The sequence below is a fragment of the Pan troglodytes genome, chromosome 3 (genome assembly GCF_028858775.2).
Source record: "Pan troglodytes isolate AG18354 chromosome 3, NHGRI_mPanTro3-v2.0_pri, whole genome shotgun sequence".
Lineage (NCBI taxonomy): Eukaryota > Metazoa > Chordata > Mammalia > Primates > Hominidae > Pan > Pan troglodytes.
The window spans coordinates 138747478-138761719 of record NC_072401.2 but is presented as its reverse complement, the minus strand read 5'-3'; the positions used below and the strand labels follow the sequence as shown (position 1 = coordinate 138761719).

Here is a 14242-nt window from a genome sequence, read left to right as displayed (position 1 = left end):
CTGACTAATGGATTAAATTATGGTCTAGGATATCTAACAAGAAACAAGAACATCTCCATCTGGTAGCAAAGAACTGACTTTGAAGGAAACACCCACAGTGCTACTTCAGCTAATCAAGGATTGTAGCAAAGCTGTGGTTTTCTTGATAGCTTTATGTCCCCTTACAGTTGTGCATACTTTATTTTCCAACAAGTACCATCTTATTTGGTATTATAAAAATTTTATAGCATGCTAGGTCTTTTTTTTCTTCTACTTTTTTTTTTAATGGAGCAATTACGTCTTGCAGAACAGGCTATTTTAAATCATCATTTAAATATAAAATATTTTAAAAATAGAGTTATAAAATGATTTTCCTATACCTGCAATTAGTGAAATTATTTCTGGGAATTATAAGCTCAGGAAAGAATTTTAGTGTTAGGAGGATATTGAATGAAATGGAAGAACTGTCACATACAAATGATGAGATTAGATAGATTTGGTTTTGTGGTGTCATGATATATACTGGCTTTCATCCAAGGTTCCTGGCTCACAACTTCTGTAGCCCTTGTTACAGTCTTTTGTTATAATGTTGGGTGTGTTAGGCCTCAGGCGCAGGCCTCTAACCTTCTCTTTCCCTCCTTTCTCCTACCTTTATCTCACTGACCCCAGGCAGGACTCTACTCTTCCCCGGCCTTTCTGATCGTGGGTCTTAAGACCTTTCCCAGAGATGGTCCTGCCCTATATTCTAGGCGGAAAGAATACTGATGTCCTGAAGCTTCCATAAAATCCCAAGAGGATTGGGTTAAGGGAGCTTCCAGATAGGTGAACACATGGAGATTCCTGGAGGGTGGCACACCCAGGGAGGGCATGGGAGCTCCACACCGTTTTCTACATGCCTGCCTATGCAACTCTCCATAGATATCCTTTGCAAAACCAGCAAATGTAAGCAATTGTTTCCCTCAGTTCTGTGAGTTGTTCTAGCAAATTAATTGAACCAAAACAGGGAGTCATGGGAACCCCAATGCCTGATGCCAGTTAATCAGAATTTCAGAAGCCTAGAATTGTGACTGGTGAGCAAGGGGCAGGCTTGGGTACTGAGCCCCACCCTGTGGGATATGCTATCTCCAGATAGACAGTGTTGGAATTAAATAGGAGGGCACTCATCTGGTGTCCACCGCTTGGTGTGTGGGGAAACTCCCCCCTACATTTTGTCACGGAAGTCTTCTGTGTTGATTGTTGTGACATGAGAGTAGAGGAAAACCATGGTTTGAGAAAATTTTCCCCACACAGGTTGTCTTAGGGGAGAAAACAAAAGCTAGCAGATAAATGTAGAAAGAGAAAAGAAGACGGTGATGATGGTAGCCTGGTGTGCCAGGGAGCTGTTGCTTTTTCTGAGTCGCTTTATTCCAGGCTCTGCCAATGGTCGGCATGGCCCATGGAAATCAATGAGAACTTGTTCACCAGAAAAAACATGGAGAAAACCCAGGAAAATAGTAAGGGGAAAAGAAAAGAGGATAGGTTGACTACCTCTCAGAGAAAGCATAGGGACTCTGAGCTCATGCAACAAAAGCAGAAGGCAGCTAATGAGAAGTCTATGCAGACAAAAGAAAAATAATGACTGGCTATTTGGAAAACATGGGTGCTACTGCCAACTGGGTGTGTCATAAGCTTTAAGGTCAAGATTCTGTAGAGTGAGTAGTCATTACCTATATTATGACTTATACTTTAAAAACTATTTTAAACTTTACCTTTCAGCTTGACTTAGTGTGATGTTTTAGAAGCATTCTTCAAAGAATAAAACACTAACCATAAAAAAATGTACAAATATGAAGATTGAGAATAAGAGTGGAGGCACAGATGTGGGGAGTCCAACTGCTGGTTGTTTTTAATAGGAGAACTTGGTTAAGTATTTACACTGCTTTCTTTTATTAAAAACCATGATGACCTGATTCAGATAGTTTCCCTTCTGCTATGAACATGAGATCATAGATGAAACAAAACCTTCAAAGTAAGATCTAACTAAACCCCAAAGAATAAAGGAAAGATTCAAAGAGCACAAAATATAATAAAAGTCAACATGGTGAGAGCCGATGGCACTGCAGCCCACAGTAATTTTTACCCTGTATTTAGGCATGAAAGGCTGAGTGTAGGCTTGTCATTCACACAGGAAGACCAGAGAGACAGCCTCAGGCTGTTGCAGGTGGGTAAACTGGATTTTCTAATCCTGCATAAAAATATGCATGAAAATCTTTTCATAGAGATTCTCCATTTATGAAAAGTGACCTAGAAAAACTTTACATACATACAAAGAGATTTGGCCTTAAAATTTTTGCTCTGCCTAGGGTCCTAGGTATAAAGGAGGGAAGAAGGGAAGGCACGTATAAAAAATCAAAGCCCCGGGGCCCAAACATGTCCACATTTAATTTTGTTTCTGTCTAAAATCTTTCCAGGACCGTTGTAATCCATATATCCTCATCAGTAATAAGAAAATTGAAATAATAAAATCAGAGAAAAAGAAAAAATTTAATGCTGAAAATGAGCTCACACAACTGGATTACATGATACGATTAGAATCTTAAGATGGAAATAAACAGAATTAGGCATTAAAGTATTATAAATATGAAAATCAGAGAAAAACTTCTAACTAAATATGCTGAAGTTTATTGATGGGATAACAAAATAGAATTATATATATTTTTTATAATATACATATTGTTATATATTATTTATATTTATTATGAGGAATTGGCTCATGTAATTATAGAAACTGAGAAGTCCCATGATCTGCTGTCTGCAAACTGGAGACCTAGGAAAGCGAGTTGTGTAATGTAGGCTGAGTCTGAAGGCCTGAGAACTGGGGAAGTCGATGATATAAATCCTAGTTCAAGGGCGGAAGATGACATGAGATGTCCCAGTTCGAACAGTGTGGCAGAAAAAAAAAGGGGGGGTAGATTCCTCCTTTCTTTACCTTCTGTTCTAGTCAAGCCCTCAGAGGATTGAATGATACCCAACCATGTTGGGAAAGGTAATCTATTTTACTCAATCCACCAACTTAAATTCTAATTTCATTTGCAAACACCCTCACAAACATAACCAGGGAAAATGTTTAATCTAGGCACCCCATGGAGCATTCACATAGATGCATACCATTGTCTGTCATACTCAATGAGCAGACTAAGAAGATTAGGAAGAGCTAACCAGAGAATTAGTGACCTGAGAGGTGGCTCTAAGAAAACTACCTTACATACTACAGAGAAATTTAAACAGATGGTGTTAGTAACTGTAGGGCACACAAAGCGTTTCCTGGGATATTCATGATATTCTGCTTCTTTATCTTGGGACAGATTCCGTGAGCATGGTCACATTCTGAAAATTTGTGAAGCGGTACAAGGGAGAATAATATATTTCTATAAAAAGGTTAAAAAAGCTTATAAGTACAAAAAATATGAAATGTAACATTTTAAATTGTAAAGTGAAAAATATAAAAAATTTCTAGTAATTTTAGAGAAGTAAAAATGGAATTAAAAACAAGGAAAAGAAACCATGAGGACCAGAAATACAAAGCACAAAATAAGATGGTTGAACTAAATCTAAATATAAATCTACCTATTTAAATACGGGAAATATTAGCTTTGATAAAATAACAGCATTTTATTTAAAATAATCATACCTAAAACGTAATGACTAAGAAATTTTGAAATTCAAGAAATAAAAAAAAGTTGACCAAGTATTAATTGCATAAAAATATTAATGTATAGACTTTATTACAGATAAAAGAGGTCATTATAATAAAAATAATTCATTAGTCAGACCTCGTAATCTTATATCTAAATATCTGTAATTCAGTAATTACTTAAAATTATTTTTTAAGAGAGGCTTTAACATTGCTAAAAGAATTAAGAGAAGATGAATTTTAACAATGGAGAAATAAAGCTGAGAGGAAGAAGTGGGATGTAAGGGGAAAAAGAACGCATTAAATTGAACTTATGTAACATTCTTCAAGTTATGAGTTTAAGCAGAATTCAAAGTAGAGCTCATTGATCATTTAAAAATATGAAGAACTGAATGGAAAGAATGTATGATAGTACACTTATTAATACTTGTGAAATGCAGCAAAAGCCATAGACATTTACAATTTCAAGTATATTTTTTAAAAATTAAGAAAATAAGAAAATGTGAGCTAAGTATTAAACTCAAATAGTAAAATAATAATAGTACTTGTAAAAATGTAGAAATATGAGATAGTTATGATAAAAAGATTTAATATTAGATTAATATTAAAAAAACCAAATACTATTTATAGGTGTTACTAATATACAATTTCCAAAAGGACTTATCACAAAAAGATAATAGGCTTAATTTTTAAATAATTGAGACATAACTATAAGTATAGCAAGATAAAAACAAAAGTAAATGGAAGACAGCTTTGTTTGCAATATCAAGAATTGGAAAAAACTAAACATCTATTAACAGAGGAATAGATAAATACATTTTTCCATAGGTATATGATGGAATATTATGCAGTAGAAATTAATGAACATATACCTGTGTGGATAAATGTCAACTATAAGGCTACATAAAAATCCAATTCTAAGAATACATATAGATGACACCAGTTGAATAAAGGTTTAAACATACATAATGATATTAGCTTTAAATCTTATATCATCAGATCATGCTAGCCATTCCTCTATTTTTGCTCCTACCTGCCATGTAAAAGCTCTCTGATCAGTTCCCAGTATCAACTTAATCTTTTACTTTCTGATTTCCCATCACTTTCTCCAATACTGGTGCTGTCATAGTTCTTGATGATTTAAAAGACAACCCATTATCTGCCATTTTCTGGCATCTCAGTTCCTGTCAGTTCTTTTATCTAATGATCTTCACCAATATCTCCACTCACAAGTCTAACACTCAGTCATTGGGCTCTCCAGCCATTACTTCCTGTCTTTGTGGCTAACGCTCCAGTATTGCCACAGCTTTGATCTCACTATGATTTACTGTATTAATTTTCTAGGGGTGTCTTAATAAAATACCTTACTACCTAGTTCACTGAGAAGAAGGAGGCAATCAGAAGAGACTTTCTACAACCCCCACTACAATTTCTAATAACCTACTTGCATTTGAACTCATATTTTCAACTTCTTCCTCTGCATATCTTTCACCTTCATACTTATGAACTAGGTCGTCTCCCTATCTTCCAAAGTCTTTGTTTTAGTGATTTTTTTTTTTTTGCTCAACCATTCCCTTTCTACTGGAACTTTCCTATAAATATATAGACATGCTGTTGTTTCTCACATTTTTAAATGGCCTCTTAACCTTGAATTTCTCAAATACTGCTCCACTTATCTCCTTGTCTATATCCATGATTCCCAGTTTTTCTTCCACTATTCTCTACTGAACTCCTACCAGCAAGACTTCATTGTTACTACCTAACCAAAATGGTTCTTATCGAGGTCACCAATGACTTCCAATAAGAGAATTCCATGGTTATTTCTCAGTCCTATTTTACTTGATCTGTTAGCATTTGTCATATTTGTTACTCTGAGGACATCACACTCTCCTGGTTTTCCTTCTTTCTCAAAGGATAATCTCAATCCCATAACTGGTTTCTCCTCATCTCACAATCCCATTGTTGTTGCTCACTGGGAGTTAGTGCACCTTATAATGACATTTTGATCAATAATGGGCTGTACATAAAATGATGGACACATAAAATTATAATGGAGCTGAAAAATTTCTATCATCTAGTGACACCATAACCACCACAATGTCATTGTGCAACCCATTACCTTTGCTATATTTAGATACACAAATACTTACCATTGTAATACAATTACCTACAGTATTCAGTGCAGTAACATGCTGCAATAGGTTTTTAGCCTAAGAGCAACAGGCTATATCATACAACCTAGGTGAGCAGTAGGCTATACAATCTAGCTTTGTTTAAGAACCCTGTGTGATATTCACACAACAACAAAATAGCCTAAGGATGCATTTCTCAGAGTGTATCCTTATTTAATGATGCATGACTGTATTTGGACCACTTCTCCTTACTATCATGCTAATTCTCTTGAAGCCCATTCAGGTCATTTATATGGTAATGCTTCCAAATTTTATATTTACAATCTTCTTTCCCCTTCAGTCCAGCCTCATATATACAACTGTACCCTTGGTATCTTTGCCTGATATTATAATATACATATTTAATTTACTGTGTTCGAAACTGAGCTCCTGATCATTCTGCTGCCACTGCCTCCAAACATGCTCTTTTAATAGATTTGTTTGCTTGTTTGTTTCTGCTAATGATAGTTCTCTTTCCAATAGCTCAGAACTAAAATCTTGACCTATGCCATCATTATCTTTCACCTGGATTATTTTAACAGCCTCACAAGTGAACTTCCTGCCTTCTATCAAGCCCACCACTGAAAAACAAAACAAAAACAAAATAAATCTAGTCTATTTTCAACATACCAGGATTTTTTGATTAAAATATCAATGATATCATGCCTATTCTCTGCATAAAATTCTACCAACTGGTTACCATCTGACAAAGAGTTGTTAATAAGTTATTATGAATGCCTCCAGCCAGTCCAAATCTGTACACTCCTCTAGACTCTTTTGTCTCTCTGATTTCATTTTCTGCTCCTCTCCTCCTATCTTTCTATATTTATTTTTTTACTGTTCTTTATATATATCCAGTATATTTTCAATCCTTCATTTCCTTTAACTACTTACTGAAGAAACAATACATTGTCTGTGAAACTTGACACGGACCACATTTTCCTTTTATCTCTTACCCTCATCTAACATATTATATATTTTAGAAATTTATTTTGCTCACTGCCTAACTTACTAAAATGCTATCTTTATGAGAAGAAGGATTTTGGTCTGTGTTTTGTCCTTTGTCCTATTTCTAGTAGCTAGAATAATACATGCACTTAATGTAATAGTATATACCACTTAATATTTGTTGACTGAATAGATGAAAAATACGTGTGTATATGTATGTGTGCATATGGATATATAAATATATAGCAAACATGAGGATCTGTGCATGGAAAAAATAAACACCAAATTGGGGAGCTTCATCTCTTAGGTGGATAAATACAGGAAAGAAGCAATCTGAGGAGTACACAAGGAGATTCAAAATATTTGTGTTTATTTCATTAGTTTAGTGAAGAATATATGAGTATTTGTTATATTATTTGTACTTTTTTGTATGTCATAAAATTAATTTTATATGAAAGTAATGACATACTAATCATACTGTGATCTAATTAGCAACTACTTGGATAAAATTCTATTATGCTATGTTGTCTTCTTGAGCACTATCTTAAAAATTCCATGTATGTATTTAAAAAGTTGCTTGATTTTAAAAATATCCTTCATTTCTCTATTTTTCATAATTTTAGACATATGAAATAGAGTAATGGCTTTAATTTTATTTTTCAAAAGTTCTAGCATCTGTGTCACTTCTCTGTCAATTTTCATTAATTGTTTTTTATCCTCATTATAGGTCATAGTTTTCTTTTTCTTACTACATCTGTTTCTTAGACTGGATGCCAGACAATTTGAATTTTACATTCAAATGGTGCTGTATAGATTTGATTTCCTATACATGTTTTTGATTAATTTATTTGAAACAGTTGAATCCACTTTGTTCTATTTTTTATTTTTGATTTGTTAGGTGACTCCATAGCAGTGTTTACTATAAGGCTAATATTACCCATTACTGAGGTAAGAGTCTCCTGAATATTCCATCGAATGCCCTGTATATCCTGAAATTGTCCAGTCTTGATATTTACTGCCCTTTGTGAGTACCAGGCACTGTTTCCTCTAATTTTATTGAATGATCTTTCCCACAATTCTAAAGTAGTTTCCTCACATGCATGTGATGCTCAGTACTTTGCTGAGTACTCAGAGGAGACTCTGTAGACAGCCAGAATTTTCTCCCTGTGCAGTTTTCTCCTCTCTGGTACTTTCTCCTGCAAATTATAGCCACTTAGTCCTCCCCAGGGCCTCTACTAAGCTTCCTCAACTCAGGGAGTCTTCAGGACTCTGTGCCAAGGCTGGAACCTTTCTCAAGGCAATAAGCTGAAATAAATGTAAGATTCCTCCGGTTTGCTTTCCTTCTTTCGGGTATCACTTCTGTCTGGTATTAAGTGTCTTAAAAACTATTGCTTTTTTTCTTTTCTTTTTGTCTTGTCTTTTGGTTGTTTCAGATGGGATTATAAGTTTGTTCCTTATTATTACACCTTGACCAGAGCTTGTGTTTTATTACTATCACTTTCAAATATATGTACTCTTTAATCGTATTTGATTTTAAAATACGTTTCTTCTTTCTTCTGCTTTTTCATTTCTCCAATATCTTTATGCATTTCCCCATTCCATCTTTTGCTTTTCCTCTGCTTTTTTTTTTTTTTAACTGTGGTATCTATTGTTTTTTTTGCTTTGTACTCCACCCTCCAATTTCAACCCCAGTAACTACTGGTGTCTGAGAGGTTTTGTTTTGTATCTTCCATTTGCCTAGGCAAACAGTTCTGAGGTTTTTTATTTCTAACTTTAGCTGCTCTTTCAATGTTTGCATAACTTTTTATAATTTATTTTTCCCTCACTTATATGTATTAAATCAATGCTTTCATCTTCTTTTTTGTTGTGTGTTTCTGGTGTTTTTCCATTATTTATTAAAACACCCTCTAGTTTCTTTTTATCTTTTTTTTTCTTGGAATACACTTGCATGGAGTTAGATTTTATTTATTTTATTTTTTTGCAGTATTTGATGTTTAAATGATGTGGGTTTTCTGGGAAGATTAGCTTGGGCACATTTTCAAACTTTTTGTTTTTTTAAATCACTTGCTATCTGTGATCTACTCCCACAAAATCTAATGTCTAATATTTTGGCCCTGCTCAATTTCAATTTTGTGCTCAGTATATGGTCTCTATGTGATCTGTTTTCTTTTATAAGAGAGACTTAGCTTGATATTCCTAAAATTTTCAGGGGAATATACTAAGATAGCAATATTAGATCTTTTAGGTCTGCTCACAAGTGTTTTCATTGCTATTAATTCAGCTCCTGTGAGAAATTTTCCTAATTTCACTGGTCATTCCCAGCTGCATCTATTCAGGTTGCCACTCAGTGTAAAACATGCTGCTTGAAGTGATAAGAATAAGTTGGCTTTTGGGGGAGGAAGGGTATTTCCATGAAATTGTGGATATTTTTGCATTTCATTTTCACGCTGTCATTCCCAGTTGCTACTTTGGTGGTTTGACCAACTCCATTTTTATTTTCAGATTCATCAGGCTTCTGTTGCCTATTTTTAAAAAGATATAATCAGATGTTAACAAGTGTTGACTTGTTTAATTTTTAGAAAAAGTGTGGAGGCAATTTTAATATACTCAATTTTACTATGTGTATAATTTTGACAAAATAAAGCAAAACTTACAAGAGAAAAAGAAAATTTAATGAAAAATATATTAATAACCATAGTAAGAAATAATATACAAGGATAAATCTAACAAAGGAAATCTTTATCCATATTTCTGGATAAAGTTTATAAACCTTTTGAAGGAAATAAAAGTATGCTAAATAATTAAAGATATATACTGTGCTTGTGGGTGACAAAACTTAGCATTACAAAGATTTTGTAATGCTTAGCATTACAAAGATTTTGGCCAAGCAATTTTATTCATTCATTGTATCATAGAATCTCATCAAACTCTTTGTTAAATATATACTAAAGTTTAAAAAATTGCCAAAATATTATTAAAGAAGAAAAAAAGAGAGCTTGTCAATATTTATTGTAATGATAACATTTGTATGATTACAATAATACATTAGTAATATACAAAAGCAAACTTATGGATACATACATGGTAAACTTATTCAAGTGAGGGCAAGGATATCATATAAACTGAGAATGTTTATTTATGTGAAGCAAAGATGAGGAATGTGATTGTAAAGATACACAAAGAGACTGCAACTTCATTTGTTAATGTTTTAGTTCTTTAATAAATATGGGAAGTAAAAATGGACAAATGTCTACATCATTAAATCTGAATCATTATTCTTAATATGTTAAAATTTATTATTCTCTTCCTTCTTTTTCACTTTCTCCTCTGCTTCCCTTTCTTTCTTTCTTTACCCCTCTTTTCATTGTTACTTCTCCTCCTCCTTCTCTCCTTTTCTTATTTCTTCCTCTGTCTGTTGTCAGGAACTGTGCATTATTTTTCAAATATATCTAAATTATTTGGTTGTTTTTGATTTGTCATTAGAGAGTGATCCAGGTTCTACAAGAAAAAGAAAATGTTTATATTGTTCTATTGCTCTCCTCTAACTTCCTGTTTTTATTTTGTGTGGTAGTATGAATGGAATCTATGAACAGAATTTATGAGGAGAAAACAGCTGTTAGCAGCAAAATGATAGAGTTCATTAGCTGTCCTTACAATATGCATTGTGCATAATTGCATGGTTCAAGTTTTAATTTAGTTTTAAAGTCTTTTAAAAATATATCGGTAATTACCAGACCACCAGGCACTAAAACCCATGATGAGTAATCAGTTTTGGATAATACTTTAAGTACTGCAAAGCTATTTGATTCCTTAAAAGGAGGCAGAGAATACAATATTAGGTAATAAGCCTAGCGAAAAAATTTTCATATATGGAAAAAACTAGCTATCTGGAATTTCTGTAGTCATTTTTAGGAATTGTGTTTGAGGCAGGGCAATAGCAACACGAATAATATGGTGGACAATGAATATCTGTTACTCACCTGGAATGAGTGAAAAAGTGTTTCATGAAGTGAAGCTCATATTCAGTTACACATGGATAAAAGCATGTCATTCTGAATAGTGGGGTGAGGGGGGTCTATTACCAATGAAATGTAATAGAGTGGAGTGTGAGGAATACTGTTTTATGCATTATCTTTTAGATTAAAACTGACATAGCACAACTAATGAAAGTTGATCTGATATTTCTCTTAGCATGTTAAAGATATCTATAGAGATAAAAATAGAAAAGAAACACATTAAGCAAGTTCAATGCCTTACAGTGTTTTTAGTCATGGCCCTATAGGAGAATGATTCCACCATGGCACCCTGGCAACCTTGCGCATATCCATAAAGGCCACACAAACAAAGATTTGAACCACAGCTAACCTGAGTCTTAGCAGAATGCCTTATGAGGCTCCTGGAACATAAGAGGATGGAATACATGCAGGGAGCTTCTACAGGGCCGTTTCCCACTCACCTTGCGTTATCTCCTTGTTATTTTAAAACAATTTCTCATCGCCTCCTGAATTTTGATGAAACTTCTGGAGTGCTGCACTCAGAAAAGAATTTCAGAAACATAAGTTCACTTAGTTGCAGTCTAGAGTTAGAAACAGCAACAGGGCATCCTGCTACTTACACCAAGGTGTACTGTTTTGTTTTAGTGTTGTTTTTTGTTTTACAACAAAGCATAGGAAGCTGGCACCTCTTGCTAATCTTTTTCACTTGGTAAAGTAATAAAGTAAATAATAAAGTGTTTGAATCTAAAAGTGGTTCACTGTGACTTTATCAGGCTTTAGCTTTGGCCTGGACTTGATTTTTGTGTGCTTGACAACTTTAGCTTAAGAAATTCATTTTGCATCATTGAAAGAGGGCAACAGCTTATCTTTCAGCATTGAATCAACAAAGTTGTTAGTCTTATTTCATGAGACCTTGCATTCTGCCCTTGGGACCACACAGACACACACTATATCTGTATATCCGTAATACAGTCCCTGAATGTTCTCTGATATCCAGTTCTTATCCTTTCATTTCGGTGTACTATTTTGTCTGGAGATATGGTTCTGCCAGGTCTCACTTCCACTCTTCCAGGAAGTTAAATACTGCTCTTGAAGTGCAATTTTTACAAACAGCTGTCTATATATATATATATATATACACACACGCACACACATATATGAACACACACGTCTATATTTTGAGGCAGGGTCTCACTCCTATCACAGTTTTTATAAACAGCTGTCTTTATATATATATAATATATACATATATTTATACACACATATATGTGTGTGTGTATATATATATATATATACACACACACACACATACATACTTTTTTTTTTTTTTTTTGAGGCAGGGTCTCACTCCTATCACCCAGGCTGGAGTGCAGTTGCGTGATCTTGGCTCACTGCAACTGCAGTCTCGACCTCCTGGGCTCAGGTGATTCTCCCACCTCATTTTCCTGAGTAGCTGGGACTATAGGTGTGCACCACTATGACCGGCTAATTTAATATTTTTGTCTTTTTCGTAGAGATGGGGTTTCACCATGTTGCTCAGGCTGGGCTCAATCTCCTGGACTCAAGCTATCCACCTACCTTGACCTCCCAAAGTTCTGGGATTACAGGCATAAGCCACCATGCTCACTGTCTTAACATTAATTCAAGTATCTCAGGACCTAATTACCCAACTGGAAGGAGCACCTCAAATCACCTGTTAGATTGCATGATTTTTAGTTTTAATGAGCCTGTCTACTTTTGAGCCCAAGAATTGGCAGAAACTATGTGGCAAAATATATAAAGACAGACTGAACTGAATAATTGAAAGATAAGCTCTCTGAGAAAAGGAATACGGTCTTATTTTTACTGCTATTATTTTTGAGCATAGAATAGTATTAGGTACAACATAAGTACTCAATTATAATTTTTGATTGAATAAAGAAATATTAGAATAGCATAACATAACACAGCATAGACTAGAACAGTTTGTCCTGAGGAATGGTGAAAAACTTTCTATTATTTTGAAAAGGTACTAATTTCAGTCTTATGATTTAAAGTGTCAAAGAATGACACTGTCAAAAGGAGTTTATATTACATGGTAGCTAATTTTATGTGCTGACTTAACTGGGCTAAGGAATTCCCAGATGGCTGATACAACATTATTTCTGGGTGTGTCTATAAGGGTGTGTCTGGAAAAAGCTGACATTTAAATTGGTAAACTGAGTAAAGAATATCACCCTCACCCACGTAGGTGGGCATCATCTGATTTATTGAGAGCCTCAATACAGTAGCGAAGTAGATGAATGTGCTCTCTAACTGAGCTGGGGCATCCATCTTTTTCTGTCCTTGGAAATCAGGCTCTTGGTTTTCAGGCCATTTAACTTGGGATGGGTCTTATATAATCAGCTCCAGTTGTTTACAGGCCTTGAGACTCAGACAGAATTACAGTAGCTTTCCTGGGCCTCCGTCTTTTAGACAGCAATTCATGAGACTTATCCTCTATAATCATGTGAGCCAATTTCTTATAATAAATCTCATTATATCCTTATGTATGCTATTGGTTATGTTTCTCAGGAGAATCATGACAAATGTACATGCATCTTTAGTACCCCAGAGTATTTGTACTGGGTAAGGAGTAGAAGGTGGAGAAATCATTTTGTTCTCTCTTTTAATTGATGGTTTGAGAAAAGAAGCAAGAAAGAAAAAGTAAAAATTTATCTACATAATTTTAGTAACAAAATTTACTACTATGAATGCTACTTTCTATTATAAGGTAGTGGGTTTCATGTAGAGATACAGGTTTACTAAACCATTTGTAAAGAACACATAAGTTGGTAAGAGAAATGCTGACCTGAACTATTAGGTTGGTGCAAAAGTAATTGCAGTTTTGGACCGTGAATTTTAAATCATAACTAGGCTCAAACACAGCTTTATTAATCAAAATAGGAACCAATACAATCAACACATTTTTGCCAATGAGAAATAAGTTCGTTTATTCCTGTAGCATAAAAATCCATGCTTCAAGATTCTACGAACTCTTGGAAAGCATTTTCTGCATCCTGCTGGTTGTGGAAGCATTTTCCCTGCAAAAAGTTGTTAAGATGCTTGAAGAAGTGGTAGTCAGTCGGCAAGAGGTCAGGTGAATATGGCAGATGAGGTAAAACTTTGTAGCCCAATTCATTCAACTTTTAAAGCGTTGGTTGTATGATGTGTAGTTGGGCATTCTCGTGAAGAATGGGCCCATTTCTATTAACCAATGCTGGCTGCGAGTGTTGCAGTTTTTGGTGCATCTCATTGGTTTTTAAGATATAATGATTTTGCCTGGATTCAGAAAGCTGTAATGGATCAGACTGGCAGTAGAACACCAAACAGTGACCATGACCTTTTTTTGGTGCAAGTTTGACTTTGGGAAGTGCTTTGGAAGTTCTTCTTGGTCCAACCACTCAGCTGGTCTTCGCCAGTTGTCATATAAAATTCACTTTTCATCACATGTCACA

The 14242-nt window shown here is 34.5% G+C and overlaps 1 pseudogene; it reads left to right on the top strand.

Moving 5' to 3' along the window:
- Positions 1 to 1407: 1407 nt before the first annotated feature.
- On the top strand, positions 1408 to 1594 carry LOC100610202 (small EDRK-rich factor 1-like; annotated as a pseudogene).
- Positions 1595 to 14242: the final 12648 nt, after the last annotated feature.